Source organism: Ranitomeya imitator, chromosome 2 (assembly GCF_032444005.1).
Source record: "Ranitomeya imitator isolate aRanImi1 chromosome 2, aRanImi1.pri, whole genome shotgun sequence".
Lineage (NCBI taxonomy): Eukaryota > Metazoa > Chordata > Amphibia > Anura > Dendrobatidae > Ranitomeya > Ranitomeya imitator.
In genome coordinates, this window is record NC_091283.1 from 820,184,745 (window position 1) to 820,199,483 (window position 14,739).

Here is a 14,739-nt window from a genome sequence, read left to right on the forward strand (position 1 = left end):
GGCTACAAACCCATAATCCAGTATTGGATTGGAATTCCATGTCGGTATCCAGCTGGGGTTGTCAGGGGGTACATGGTGATGTTCCATTTTTGTCGATTTCGTCATCCACCCCTTCTGAGGTCCCAGAGTTCTTGTCTGATTATCAGGATGTATTTGAAGAGCCCAAGTCCGATGCTCTACCTCCGCATAGGGATTGTGATTGTGCTATCAATTTGATTCCTGGTAGTAAATTCCCTAAAGGTCGATTATTTAATTTATCCGTGCCCGAACACGCCGCTATGCGCAGTTATGTGAAGGAATCCCTGGAGAAGGGACATATTCGCCCATCGTCATCACCACTGGGAGCAGGGTTCTTCTTTGTAGCCAAGAAGGATGGTTCGCTGAGACCGTGTATTGATTACCGCCTTCTTAATAAGATCACTGTTAAATTTCAGTATCCCTTGCCATTGTTATCTGACTTGTTTGCTCGGATTAAGGGGGCTAGTTGGTTCACTAAGATAGATCTTCGTGGTGCGTATAATCTGGTGAGAATCAGGCAAGGAGATGAATGGAAAACTGCATTCAATACGCCCGAGGGTCATTTTGAGTATCTAGTGATGCCGTTCGGACTTGCCAATGCTCCATCTGTGTTTCAGTCTTTTATGCATGACATCTTCCGTGAGTATCTGGATAAATTCCTGATTGTTTACTTGGATGACATTTTGATCTTCTCAGATGATTGGGAGTCTCATGTGAAGCAGGTCAGAATGGTTTTTTAAGGTCCTGCGTGCTAACTCTTTGTTTGTGAAGGGATCAAAGTGTCTCTTCGGTGTGCAGAAAGTTTCATTTTTGGGGTTCATCTTTACCCCTTCTACTATCGAGATGGATCCAGTTAAGGTCCAAGCCATCCAGGATTGGATTCAGCCGACATCTCTGAAAAGTCTGCAAAAGTTCCTGGGCTTTGCTAATTTTTATCGTCGCTTCATCTGTAATTTTTCTAGCATTGCCAAACCATTGACCGATTTGACCAAGAAGGGTGCTGATTTGGTTAATTGGTCTTCTGCTGCTGTGGAAGCTTTTCAGGAGTTGAAGCGTCGTTTTTGTTCTGCCCCTGTGTTGTGTCAGCCAGATGTTTCTCTTCCGTTCCAGGTCGAGGTTGATGCTTCTGAGATTGGAGCAGGGGCGGTTTTGTCACAGAGAGGTTCTGATTGCTCAGTGATCAAACCATGTGCTTTCTTTTCCAGGAAGTTTTCGCCCGCTGAGCGTAATTATGATGTGGGCAATCGAGAGTTGCTGGCCATGAAGTGGGCATTCGAGGAGTGGCGTCATTGGCTTGAAGGAGCTAAGCATCGCGTGGTGGTATTGACTGATCATAAGAACTTGACTTATCTCGAGTCTGCTAAGCGCTTGAATCCTAGACAGGCCCGTTGGTCGTTATTTTTTGCCCGCTTCGACTTTGTGATTTCGTACCTTCCGGGCTCTAAAAATGTGAAGGCGGATGCTCTGTCTAGGAGTTTTGTGCCCGACTCTCCGGGTTTATCTGAGCCAGCGGGTATCCTCAAGGAAGGAGTCATTGTGTCTGCCATCTCCCCTGATTTGCGGCGGGTGCTGCAAAAATTTCAGGCGAATAAACCTGATCGTTGTCCAGCAGAGAAACTGTTCGTCCCTGATAGGTGGACTAATAAACTTATCTCTGAACTTCATTGTTCGGTGTTGGCTGGTCATCCTGGAATCTTTGGTACCAGAGAGTTAGTGGCTAGATCCTTCTGGTGGCCATCTCTGTCACGGGATGTACGTACTTTTGTGCAGTCCTGTGGGATTTGTGCTAGGGCTAAGCCCTGCTGTTCTCGTGCCAGTGGGTTGCTTTTGCCCTTGCCGGTCCCAAAGAGGCCTTGGACACATATTTCGATGGATTTCATTTCTGACCTTCCCGTTTCTCAAAAGATGTCAGTCATTTGGGTGGTCTGTGATCGCTTTTCTAAAATGGTCCATCTGGTGCCCTGGGCTAAATTGCCTTCCTCCTCTGATTTGGTACCTTTGTTCTTTCAGCATGTGGTTCGGTTGCATGGCATTCCTGAGAATATTGTTTCTGACAGAGGTTCCCAGTTTGTTTCAAGGTTTTGGCGAGCCTTTTGTGGTAGGATGGGCATTGACCTATCCTTTTCCTCGGCTTTCCATCCTCAGACTAATGGCCAGACCGAACGAACCAATCAGACCTTGGAAACATATCTGAGATGTTTTGTTTCTGCAGACCAGGATGATTGGGTGTCCTTTTTGCCGTTGGCTGAGTTCGCCCTTAATAATCGGGCCAGCTCGGCTACCTTGGTTTCTCCATTTTTTTGCAATTCTGGGTTCCATCCTCGTTTCTCTTCAGGACAGGTTGAGTCTTCGGACTGTCCTGGTGTGGATTCTGTGGTGGATAGGTTGCAGCAGATCTGGACTCAGGTAGTGGACAATTTGATCTTGTCCCAGGAGAAAGCTCAACTTTTCGCTAATCGCAGACGCCGTGTGGGTCCCCGACTTCGTGTTGGGGATCTGGTTTGGTTATCTTCTCGTCATATTCCTATGAAGGTTTCCTCTCCTAAATTTAAACCTCGTTTTATTGGTCCGTATAGGATTTCTGAGGTTCTCAATCCTGTGTCTTTTCGTTTGACCCTCCCAGACTCCTTTTCCATACATAATGTATTCCATAGGTCGTTGTTGCGGAGATACGTGGCACCTATGGTTCCATCTGTTGAGCCTCCTGCCCCGGTTTTGGTGGAGGGGGAATTGGAGTATATTGTGGAGAAGATTTTGGATTCTCGTGTTTCTAGACGGAAACTCCAGTATCTGGTTAAATGGAAGGGTTATGCTCAGGAAGATAATTCCTGGGTTTTTGCCTCTGATGTTCATGCTTCCGATCTTGTTCGTGCCTTTCATGCGGCTCATCCTGGTCGGCCTGGGGGCTCTGGTGAGGGTTCGGTGACCCCTCCTCAAGGGGGGGGTACTGTTGTGAATTCTGTGGCTGAATTCACTCCTGTGGTCACAAGTGGTACTGCAGCTTCTGAGCTTCCTCCCTCAGGTGTTCTGGTGAGCTCCTTAACTGCTTCATTACTTAACTCCGCCTGATGCTGCTATCCTTGCTCCTTGTCAATGTTTCAGTGTTGGATCTGAGCTTCTCCTGATTGTTCCTGTGACCTGCTGCTCTGTGTAGCTAAGTGCTTTTTGCTTTTTTGTTGCTTTTTTTCTGTCCAGCTTGTCTTTTGTTTTGCTGGAAGCTCTGAGACGCAAAGGGTGTACCGCCGTGCCGTTAGTTCGGCACGGTGGGTTTTTTTTGCCCCCTTTGCGTGGTTTTGCTTTAGGGTTTTTTGTAGACTGCAAAGTTCGCTTTACTGTCCTCGCTCTGTCCTAGAATATCGGGCCCCACTTTGCTGAATCTATTTCATCCCTACGTTTTGTCTTTTCATCTTACTCTCAGTCATTATATGTGGGGGGCTGCCTTTTCCTTTGGGGAATTTCTCTGGGGCAAGTCAGGCCTATTTTTCTATCTTCAGGCTAGCTAGTTTCTTAGGCTGTGCCGAGTTGCCTAGGTAGTTGTTAGGCGCAATCCACAGCCGCTTTTAGTTGTGTTTAGGATAGGATCAGGTGTGCAGTCTACAGAGTTTCCACGTCTCAGAGCTTGTTCTTGTATTTTTGGGTATTCGTCAGATCACTGTGTGCGCTCTGATCGCTATGCACACTGTGTTTCTGGATTGCCTTCATAACACCTGTCATTAGCAAACATAACAGGGAGGAAGGAGAGAGGGATGATGGAGAGATGAAGAAGGAGAGAGGGATGATGGAGGGGAGGAAGGAGAGAGGGATGATGGAGGGGAGGAAGGAGAGAGGGATGATGGAGGGGAGGAAGAAGAGAGGAGGAAGGAGAGAGGGATGATGGTGAGAGGAGGAAGGAGAGAGGGATGATGGAGGGGAGGAAGGAGAGAGGGATGATGGAGGGGAAGAAGGAGAGAGGGATAATGGAGGGGAGGAAGGAGAGAGGGATGATGGAGGGGAGGAAGGAGAGAGGGATGATGGAGGGGAGGAAGGAGAGAGAGATGATGGAGGGGAGGAAGGAGAGAGGGATGATGGAGGGGAGGAAGGAGAGGGATGATGGAGGGGAGGAAGGAGAGAGGGATGATGGAGGGGAGGAAGGAGAGAGAGATGATGGAGGGGAGGAAGGAGAGGGATGATGGAGGGGAGGAAGGAGAGAGGGATGATGGAGGGGAAGAAGGAGAGAGGGATAATGGAGGGGAGGAAGGAGAGAGGGATGATGGAGGGGAGGAAGGAGAGAGGGATGATGGAGGGGAGGAAGGAGAGAGGGATAATGGAGGGGAGGAAGGAGAGAGGGATGATGGAGGGGAGGAAGGAGAGAGTGATGATGGAGGGGAGGAAGGAGAGAGGAATGATGGAGGGGAGGAAGGAGAGAGGGATGATGGAGGGGAGGAAGGAGAGAGGGATGATGGAGAGAGGAGGAAGGAGTGAGGGATGATGGAGAGGAGGAAGGAGAGAGGGATGATGGAGGGGAGGAAGGAGAGAGGGATGATGGAGAGAGGAGGAAGGAGTGAGGGATGATGGAGAGGAGGAAGGAGAGAGGGATGATGGAGGGGAGGAAGGAGAGAGGGATGATGGAGGGGAGGAAGGAGAGAGGGATGATGGAGGGGAGGAACGAGAGAGTGATGATGGAGGGGAGGAAGGAGAGAGGAATGATGGAGGGGAGGAAGGAGAGAGGGATGATGGAGGGGAGGAAGGAGAGAGGGATGATGGAGAGAGGAGGAAGGAGTGAGGGATGATGGAGAGGAGGAAGGAGAGAGGGATGATGGAGGGGAGGAAGGAGAGAGGGATGATGGAGAGAGGAGGAAGGAGTGAGGGATGATGGAGAGGAGGAAGGAGAGAGGGATGATGGAGGGGAGGAAGGAGAGAGGGATGATGGAGGGGAGGAAGGAGAGAGGGATGATGGAGGGGAGGAAGGAGAGAGGGATGAAGGAGGGGAGGAAGGAGAGAGGGATGATGGAGGGGAGGAAGGAGAGAGGGATGATGGAGGGGAGGAAGGAGAGAGGGATGATGGAGAGAGGAGGAAGGAGTGAGGGATGATGGAGAAGAGGAAGGAGAGAGGGATGATGGAGGGGAGGAAGGAGAGAGGGATGATGGAGAGAGGAGGAAGGAGTGAGGGATGATGGAGAGGAGGAAGGAGAGAGGGATGATGGAGGGGAGGAAGGAGAGAGGGATGATGGAGGGGAGGAAGGAGAGAGGGATGATGGAGAGAGGAGGAAGGAGTGAGGGATGATGGAGAGGAGGAAGGAGAAAGGGATGATGGAGGGGAGGAAGGAGAGAGGGATGATGGAGAGAGGAGGAAGGAGTGAGGGATGATGGAGAGGAGGAAGGAGAGAGGGATGATGGAGGGGAGGAAGGAGAGAGGGATGATGGAGGGGAGGAAGGAGAGAGGGATGATGGAGGGGAGGAAGGAGAGAGGGATGATGGAGGGGAGGAAGGAGAGAGGGATGATGGAGGGGAGGAAGGAGAGAGGGATGATGGAGAGATGAAGAAGGAGAGAGGGATGATGGAGGGGAGGAAGGAGAGAGGGATGATGGAGGGGAAGAAGGAGAGAGGGATAATGGAGGGGAGGAAGGAGAGAGGGATGATGGAGGGGAGGAAGGAGAGAGGGATGATGGAGGGGAGGAAGGAGAGAGAGATGATGGAGGGGAGGAAGGAGAGAGGGATGATGGAGGGGAGGAAGGAGAGGGATGATGGAGGGGAGGAAGGAGAGAGGGATGATGGAGGGGAGGAAGGAGAGAGGGATGATGGAGAGAGGAAGAAGGAGAGAGGGATGATGGAGGGGAGGAAGGAGAGAGGGATGATGGAGGGGAGGAAGGAGAGAGGGATGATGGAGGGGAGGAAGGAGAGAGGGATGATGGAGGGGAGGAAGGAGAGAGGGATGATGGAGTGGAGGAAGGAGAGAGGGATGATGGAGAGGAGGAAGGAGAGAGGGATGATGGTGAGAGGAGGAAGGAGAGAGGGATGATTAAGGGGAGGAAGGAGAGAGGGATGATGGAGGGGAAGAAGGAGAAAGGGATAATGGAGGGGAGGAAGGAGAGAGGGATGATGGAGGGGAGGAAGGAGAGAGGGATGATGGAGGGGAGGAAGGAGAGAGGGATGATGGAGGGGAGGAAGGAGAGAGGGATGATGGAGGGGAGGAAGGAGAGGGATGATGGAGGGGAGGAAGGAGAGAGGGATGATGGAGGGGAGGAAGGAGAGAGGGATGATGGAGGGGAGGAAGGAGAGAGGGATGATGGAGGGGAAGAAGGAGAGAGGGATAATGGAGGGGAGGAAGGAGAGAGGGATGATGGAGGGGAGGAAGGAGAGAGGGATGATGGAGGGGAGGAAGGAGAGAGGGATGATGGAGGGGAGGAAGGAGAGAGAGATGATGGAGGGGAGGAAGGAGAGAGGGATGATGGAGGGTAGGAAGGAGAGAGGGATGATGGAGGGGAGGAAGGAGAGAGATGATGGAGGGGAGGAAGGAGAGAGGGATGATGGAGGGGAGGAAGGAGAGAGGGATGATGGAGGGGAGGAAGGAGAGAGGGATGATGGAGAGAGGAGGAAGGAGAGAGGGATGATGGAGGGGAGGAAGGAGAGAGGGATGATGGAGGGGAGGAAGGAGAGAGGGATGATGGAGGGGAGGAAGGAGAGAGGGATGATGGAGAGAGGAGGAAGGAGTGAGGGATAATGGAGAGGAGGAAGGAAAGAGGGATGATGGAGAGGAGGAAGGAGAGAGGGATGATGGAGGGGAGGAAGGAGTGAAGGAAAGAGGAATGATGGAGGGGAGGAAGGAGAGAGAGATGATGGAGGGGAGGAAGGAGAGAGGGATGATGGAGGGGAGGAAGGAGGGGGGGATGATGGAGGGGAGGAAGGAGAGAGGGATGATGGAGGGGAGGAAGGAGAGAGAGATGATGGAGGGGAGGAAGGAGAGAGGGATGATGGAGGGGAGGAAGGAGAGAGGGATGATGGAGAGAGGAGGAAGGAGAGAGGGATGATGGAGAGGAGGAAGGAGAGAGGGATGATGGAGAGAGGAGGAAGGAGAGAGGGATGATGGAGAGGAGGAAGGAGAGAGGGATGATGTAGGGGAGGAAGGAGAGAGGGATGATGGAGAGAGGGATGATGGAGGGGAGGAGGAAGGAGAGAGGGATGATGGAGGGGAGGAAGGAGTGAAGGAAAGAGAGAGGGATGATGGAGGGGAGGAAGGAGAGAGGGATGATGGAGAGAGAGGGATGATGAGGGGAGGAAGGAGAGAGGGATGATGGAGAGAGGGATGATGGAGGGGAGGAAGGAGAGAGGGATGGAGAGGAGGAAGGAGAGAGGGATGATGAGGGGAGGAAGGAGAGAGGGATGATGAGGGGAGGAAGGAGAGAGGGATGATCGAGGGGAGAGGGATGATGGAGAGGAGGAAGGAGAGAGGGATGGAGAGGAGGAAGGAGAGAGGGATGATGGAGGGGAGGAAGGAGAGGGATGATGGAGGGGAGGAAGGAGAGAGGGATGATGGAGGGGAGGAAGGAGAGAGGGATGGAGAGGAGGAAGGAGAGAGGGATGATGGAGGGGAGGAAGGAGAGGGATGATGGAGGGGAGGAAGGAGAGAGGGATGATGGAGAGGAGGAGAGGGATGATGGAGGGGAGGAAGGAGAGAGGGACGATGGAGGGGAGGAAGGAGAGAGGGATGATGGAGGGGAGGAAGGAGAGAGGGATGATGGAGGGGAGGAAGGAGAGAGGGATGGAGAGGAGGAAGGAGAGAGGGATGATGGAGGGGAGGAAGGAGAGAGGGATGATGGAGGGGAGGAAGGAGAGAGGGATGGAGAGGAGGAAGGAGAGAGGGATGATGGAGGGGAGGCTGGAGAGAGGGATGATGGAGAGAGGGATGATGGAGGGGAGGAAGGAGAGAGGGATGATGGAGGGGAGGAAGGAGAGAGGGATGGAGAGGAGGAAGGAGAGAGGGATGATGGAGGGGAGGAAGGAGAGGGATGATGAGGGGAGGAAGGAGAGAGGGATGATGGAGGGGAGGAAGGAGAGAGGGATGGAGAGGAGGAAGGAGAGAGGGATGATGGAGGGGAGGAAGGAGAGAGGGATGGAGAGGAGGAAGGAGAGAGGGATGATGAGGGGAGGAAGGAGAGAGGGATGATGAGGGGAGGTAGGAGAGAGGGATGATGGAGAGAGGGATGATGGAGGGGAGAAGGAGAGAGGGATGATGGAGGGGAGGAAGGAGAGAGGGATGGAGGGAGGGATGATGGAGGGGAGAGGGATGATGGAGGGGAGGAAGGAGAGGGATAGAGAGGAGGAAGGAGAGAGGGATGATGGAGGGGAGGAAGGAGAGGGATGATGGAGGGGAGGAAGGAGAGAGGGATGATGGAGAGAGGGATGATGGAGGGGAGGAAGGAGAGAGGGATGATGGAGGGGAGGAAGGAGAGAGGGATGGAGAGGAGGAAGGAGAGAGGGATGATGGAGGGGAGGAAGGAGAGGGATGATGGAGGGGAGGAAGGAGAGAGGGATGATGGAGAGGACGAGAGGGATGATGGAGGGGAGGAAGGAGCGAGGGATGATGGAGGGGAGGAAGGAGAGAGGGATGATGGAGGGAAGGAAGGAGAGAGGGATGATGGAGGGGAGGAAGGAGAGAGGGATGGAGAGAGGGATGATGGAGAGAGGGATGATGGAGGGGAGGAAGGAGAGACGGATGGAGAGGAGGAAGGAGAGAGGGATGATGGAGGGGAGGAAGGAGAGGGATGATGGAGGGGAGGCTGGAGAGAGGGATGATGGAGGGGAAGAAGGAGAGAGGGATGATGGAGAGGAAGAGAGACGGATGATGGAGGGAGGAGGAAGGAGAGAGGGATGATGGAGAGGAGGAAGGAGAGAGGGATGATGGAGAGGAGGAAGGAGAGAGGGATGATGGAGAGAGGAGGAAGGAGAGAGGGATGATGGAGGGGAGGAAGGAGAGAGGGATGATGGAGGGGAGGAAGGAGAGAGGGATGATGGAGGGGAGGAAGGAGAGGGATGATGGAGGGGAGGAAGGAGAGAGGGATGATGGAGGGGAGGAAGGAGAGAGGGATGATGGAGGGAAGGAAGGAGAGAGGGATGATGGAGGGGAGGAAGGAGAGAGGGATGGAGAGAGGGATGATGGAGAGAGGGATGATGGAGGGGAGGAAGGAGAGACGGATGGAGAGGAGGAAGGAGAGAGGGATGATGGAGGGGAGGAAGGAGAGGGATGATGGAGGGGAGGCTGGAGAGAGGGATGATGGAGGGGAAGAAGGAGAGAGGGATGATGGAGAGGAAGAGAGACGGATGATGGAGGGAGGAGGAAGGAGAGAGGGATGATGGAGAGGAGGAAGGAGAGAGGGATGATGGAGAGGAGGAAGGAGAGAGGGATGATGGAGAGAGGAGGAAGGAGAGAGGGATGATGGAGGGGAGGAAGGAGAGAGGGATGATGGAGGGGAGGAAGGAGAGAGGGATGATGGAGGGGAGGAAGGAGAGGGATGATGGAGGGGAGGAAGGAGAGAGGGATGAAGGAGAGATAAGGAAGGAGAGAGGGATGATGGAGGGGAGGAAGGAGAGAGGGATGATGGATGGGAGAAAGGAGAGAGGGATGATGGAGGGGAGGAAGGAGAGAGGGATGATGGAGGGGAGGAAGGAGAGGGATGATGAAGGGGAGGAAGGAGAGAGGGATGATGGAGGGGAGGAAGGAGAGAGGGATGATGGAGGGGAGGAAGGAGAGAGGGATGATGGAGAGGAGGAAGGAGAGAGGGATGATGGAGAGGAGGAAGGAGAGAGGGATGATGGAGAGGAGGAAGGAGAGAGGGATGATGGAGGGGAGGAAGGAGAGAGGGATGATGGAGAGAGGAGGAAGGAGAGAGGGATGATGGAGAGAGGGATGATGGAGGGAAGGAAGGAGAGGGATGATGGAGGGGAGGAAGGAGAGAGGGATGATGGAGGGGAGGAAGGAGAGAGGGATGATGGAGGGGAGGAAGGAGAGAGGGATGATGGAGGGGAGGAAGGAGAGAGGGATGATGGAGAGGAGGAAGGAGAGAGGGATGATGGAGAGGAGGAAAGAGAGAGGGATGATGGAGAGGAGGAAGGAGAGAGGGATGATGGAGAGGAGGAAGGAGAGAGGGATAATGGAGAGGAGGAAGGAGAGAGGGATGATGGAGAGGAGGAAGGAGAGAGGGATGATGGAGAGGAGGAAGGAGAGAGGGATGATGGAGAGGAGGAAAGAGAGAGGGATGATGGAGAGGAGGAAAGAGAGAGGGATGATGGAGAGAGGAGGAAGGAGAGGGATGATGGAGAAGAGGAAGTAGAGAGGGATGATGTAGAGAGGGATGATGGAGAGGAGGAAGGAGAGAGGGATAATGGAGAGGAGGAAGGAGAGAGGGATGATGGAGAGAGGATGGATAGATAGATGGATATTGGATATGTGATCTACAAAAAATAGATGATAGATAGATAGATAATAGATAGATAGATAAATAGATAGATAGATAAGTAGATCTGGGGTGAATGTTATTGATACATATAAAAAAATAAATAGAAATGAAAAGGAAATAGATGATAGATAAATAGGTAGAAATGAGATACAGGGAAGACCATAACATTATGCGGCTCCGTGTTCTCCGCTCTCTTCAGACCTCTGCTCTCTTCTGGGTCTGACCTGTATCTGTTTCTATTGTACTGTAGAATATATCTGAGGTTAGTTTCACATTTGCGGTTGAGTCCGCAGCGTATCATCAGCAACCACAAACGCACGCACAAACGCATACAAACACATGCCAATGCATACATGCTAATGCAGCGTTTTTATCCGCATCTGCTTACGCATGATGGGAAAAAAACCGCTGCGTGTGCATGCATTTGCGTTTTTTGCCTGCGTTTGTGTTTTTATGCGCATGCGTTCGATATTTCCAGGAGGGCGTGTCTCAATGGGCGTGTCTCAATCAGTTCCTGGACATGCGCAGTCTGAAGTACGCATGCGTCCCATATACAGTAATGTGGATTTAACGCATTCATGCTCCTGCCTGCGCATATTTGATGGTTTTGACGCCTCCAAAAATGCAACATGTTGCGTTAGCAGCGCCCAGCCGCACACCATGAAAAAATGCATGTGTAAGCAAACGCGGGCGAACGCATACAAACGCATGTCCCTGCGTACACCGCGTTAAAGAGAAGGACGTCTGACGCATATGGATGTAAGCGTCAGAAACGCTGCGGACACAACCACAAATGTGAAAGCGGCCTAAGGGTATGTGCACACGCTGCGGATTTTGCTGCGGATCCGCAGCGGATCTGCAGCTGCGGGTCCGCAGTGGTTTCCCATGCGTTTACAGTACAATGTAAATCTATGGGAAACTAAATCCACAGTGCACATGCTGCGGAAAAAAACACACGGAAACGCAGCGGTTTACATTCTGCAGCATGTCAATTCTTTGTGCGGATTCCGCAGCGGTTTTACACCTGCTCCAATAGAAAACTGCAGGTGTAAACCCGCAGCGGAATCCGCAATAGAAACCGCGATAAATCCGCAGGAAAAACCACAGCGGTTTTGCACTGGGGATTTATCAAATCCGCTGCGGAAAAATCCGCAGCCCTCACAGATACGTGTGCACATACCCTAAGGATTCTCTTGACCTAGTGACCTCTAGAGGCGGACTGCTGTCATTACAAGATTATATTTTGCAGTCCTATAAAATAATCGGTGGGTGCACATTTTATTGGTCCATGTTCAGACTTGTAGACATAATATTTTACATCATATAATGCAGTAAAAAGACAAATTGGCAAACATATAATCTACCCACAGGCGGATTTGGTCCTATCACTGCGAAAGTGATCTGCCACTAATTCCTTCCATTAAGTAAATGGCATGGGAATGAGTTTCCGGTGAGTGGTCACTGGCTGGAGGCTTGGGGTAACTGGCTATTAGGGTCATGCAGACGAGCGTATATCTAGGACAGCAGCCTGACCCGTTATACTATATTGCCATACAGATGAATGATTTTTCCCTTGGCCCGAATGTCCATGAGAAAAAAATTTCAGCATGCAAGTCTATGGGGGTGTAAAAAAAGCAATGGACCCCCACGGACCACCCTAGTGGCATCCAATTTATTGGATGCATTTCTATTATAAACCTGGAAAACTGAATGTGATCATGTACATTTTTTTTTATGTAGTTGCATGAAAATGGATGGCATGTGGATAGCACTCGGCTAAATCGGAAAAAAAAATTGTCCGAATTTTTTTAGATAAAATTCAGATGGTTTCTCGTGTGCTCGATTGCAGCTGCCCTAACAGTGAGACTTGTTTTTCACTTTCTAGGCCTTGGAATTGGCGGGGGCCAATATCCACTTTGCCATTGGGCTCCATACTAGATTCATTCTTATACTGGGATGCTCATAGTCGCCCACAGTCCTGCATTTGCTGGAACTGCACATATTTTATAACGGATATTACATCAAGCATCTGTCCCAGGCACTCTCCTCGCAAATTCCACTTTTTAAAAAAAGAAAAATGTGATCAGTAGACTACAAATATTACTTATGTAATAGTTTGCAAAAAACAAAAGAAATGAACTGGCAGTGGTGTGACCTCCTTTTCTTTGAGTTGAACATGATATAGCTCCCCATGGCTGGGTGTCCATAGTCGGGCCCCGATTCTGCTCGGCCATCAATCATATTGAGGTTATTTTTGACACATGGAAAGGCTTTAATACTAGAGGTTAGGACCATCCTGACAGAGTGCACCTTGTCCCTGGTGGGATCGCTTATATGGAGCGCCCCCATGGGGCCGTGGGGTACTCGGTACCGGGTCCTGCGGTTCACAGGGGGATGTCACTGTGGCTGACCCGGTCCGTGGCCCTGGGACGTCCGTGTAAAAGGGAAAGGTCTTTAAAGGGATAGAGTTTGTGTTTGTGACGCCACCTGTGGTATTCGGTCAGGGTGACCGACGCTGCTTAGGAGTCCACTGGGGTGATGTTATGGCAGCTAGATGGTATACCTTCCCACAGGTGAAGTATGTCCCCAGGGCTTCCCGGTGTGTAGATGGTGGATGGTGAGAGGCGCAGAGAAGAACGAGGACACAAGGTTGCAGTCTCTTTACCTTTACTAAAGACTTCAGCATCCACAGTCCAGGGCACCAGATCACAGGGCAGGCAGAGTCCGGCCGGTTTGGATGCAAGTCCAGAGTCCCCTTGTCCAGGTGGAAATCAGTAGCCTTCCCTTGCGCTGTAGTGGTGTAGTCCCTTACTGCCTATGGCTTCACATAAGGGTCTCACAGTTGCGATGTTTCGCTCTCTCTGTCCCCCATATGGGATAGGACAAAAAAAAAAACGTATGCCTGGTGGCTTGAGGTGGTTTATAGGGACTCTATCACACCTCGCCCTCTCTGGGGTGCCACCGTGCCTCCTGGGTATAGGTGCGGACAGGTAACCTGCAATTAGCTGTCCTGCCGGTCTCTGGAGCAAAGCATAAAAGTCCTTACTCCCTCGGTGTTCCGGCTACCGGGATTCTGCGCCTCAGAAGGAGGCAGCCTGTGTAGGGCTGGTCCCCTTCTTGTATCCTCTCCTTTGCTACGACTTCTTTCACGCTCACTGCAATACAATTCTGTCTTCGATTTCTCTTTCTGGGAGCTGCAGCTCTGAGGGCATGCACAGCTCCTTTGGACCCTCTGTCCACCTCAGACTACCGTCTGGAACTTTCTAACCTTCCCTACAGACTACCAGTTTATATATATATGGGGAGTGACCTAATAAATAGGGTCAGAAGCTCCCCCTGGTGGTCTGGAGTGTGAAATGTGTTGCATGTTTGTGATACCTGGATGCAGTTATCCTTTTTTGCCTCCAAACGTAGCATCACTCTCCCCGAGAGGAAAGCAGTACCACTGCGACGACCAGGACCCTGGGGCGCCGCATATACACTTGTTTTGATCAAAAGCAGTGTTTACTAAGTACCCCATGTTATTTATAGGTAATATTGATTTTTATTTACTTACCTCAGAGTATAGGTTAATAATGTTTCTATCTTAGGTTTTAATATAATAGATACTAGATGACCCGGCATCAAAATTATGGGCTCTGTAATGATGTGTACATTTTTGGGGTCTGACATTTTGGGTTTGAATATTGGTGTTTGGGGACTGAACCTTGGAATCTGGTTATAATTGAAGGGTTTTCCAAGCATTTCAAAAATTGTAATTTTAACTACAAATAGCATCTGGGATCACTATTATGGGCAATCCCCGTACTCTATTCTGTGCTCACAGTAAAGAATTTAATAGTGTACTGTGACATCACTGTGTGTATTATCCGTATACTGTGACATCACTGTGTGTATTATCCCTGTACTGTGACATCCCTGTGTATATTATCCCTGTACTGTGACATCACTGTGTGTATTATCCCTGTACTGTGACATCACTGTGTGTATTATCCCTGTACTGTGACATCACTGTGTGTATTATCCCTGTACTGTGACATCACTGTGTATATTATCCCTGTACTGTGACATCACTGTGTGTATTATTTATCTCTGTACTGTGACATCCCTGTGTATATTATCCCTGTACTGTGACATCACTGTGTGTATTATCCCTGTACTGTGACTTCATCATGTGCATTATCCCTGTACTGTGACATCACTGTGTGTATTATCCCTGTACTGTGACATCACTGTGTATTATCCCTGTACTGTGACATCACTGTGTGTATTATCCCTGTACTGTGAT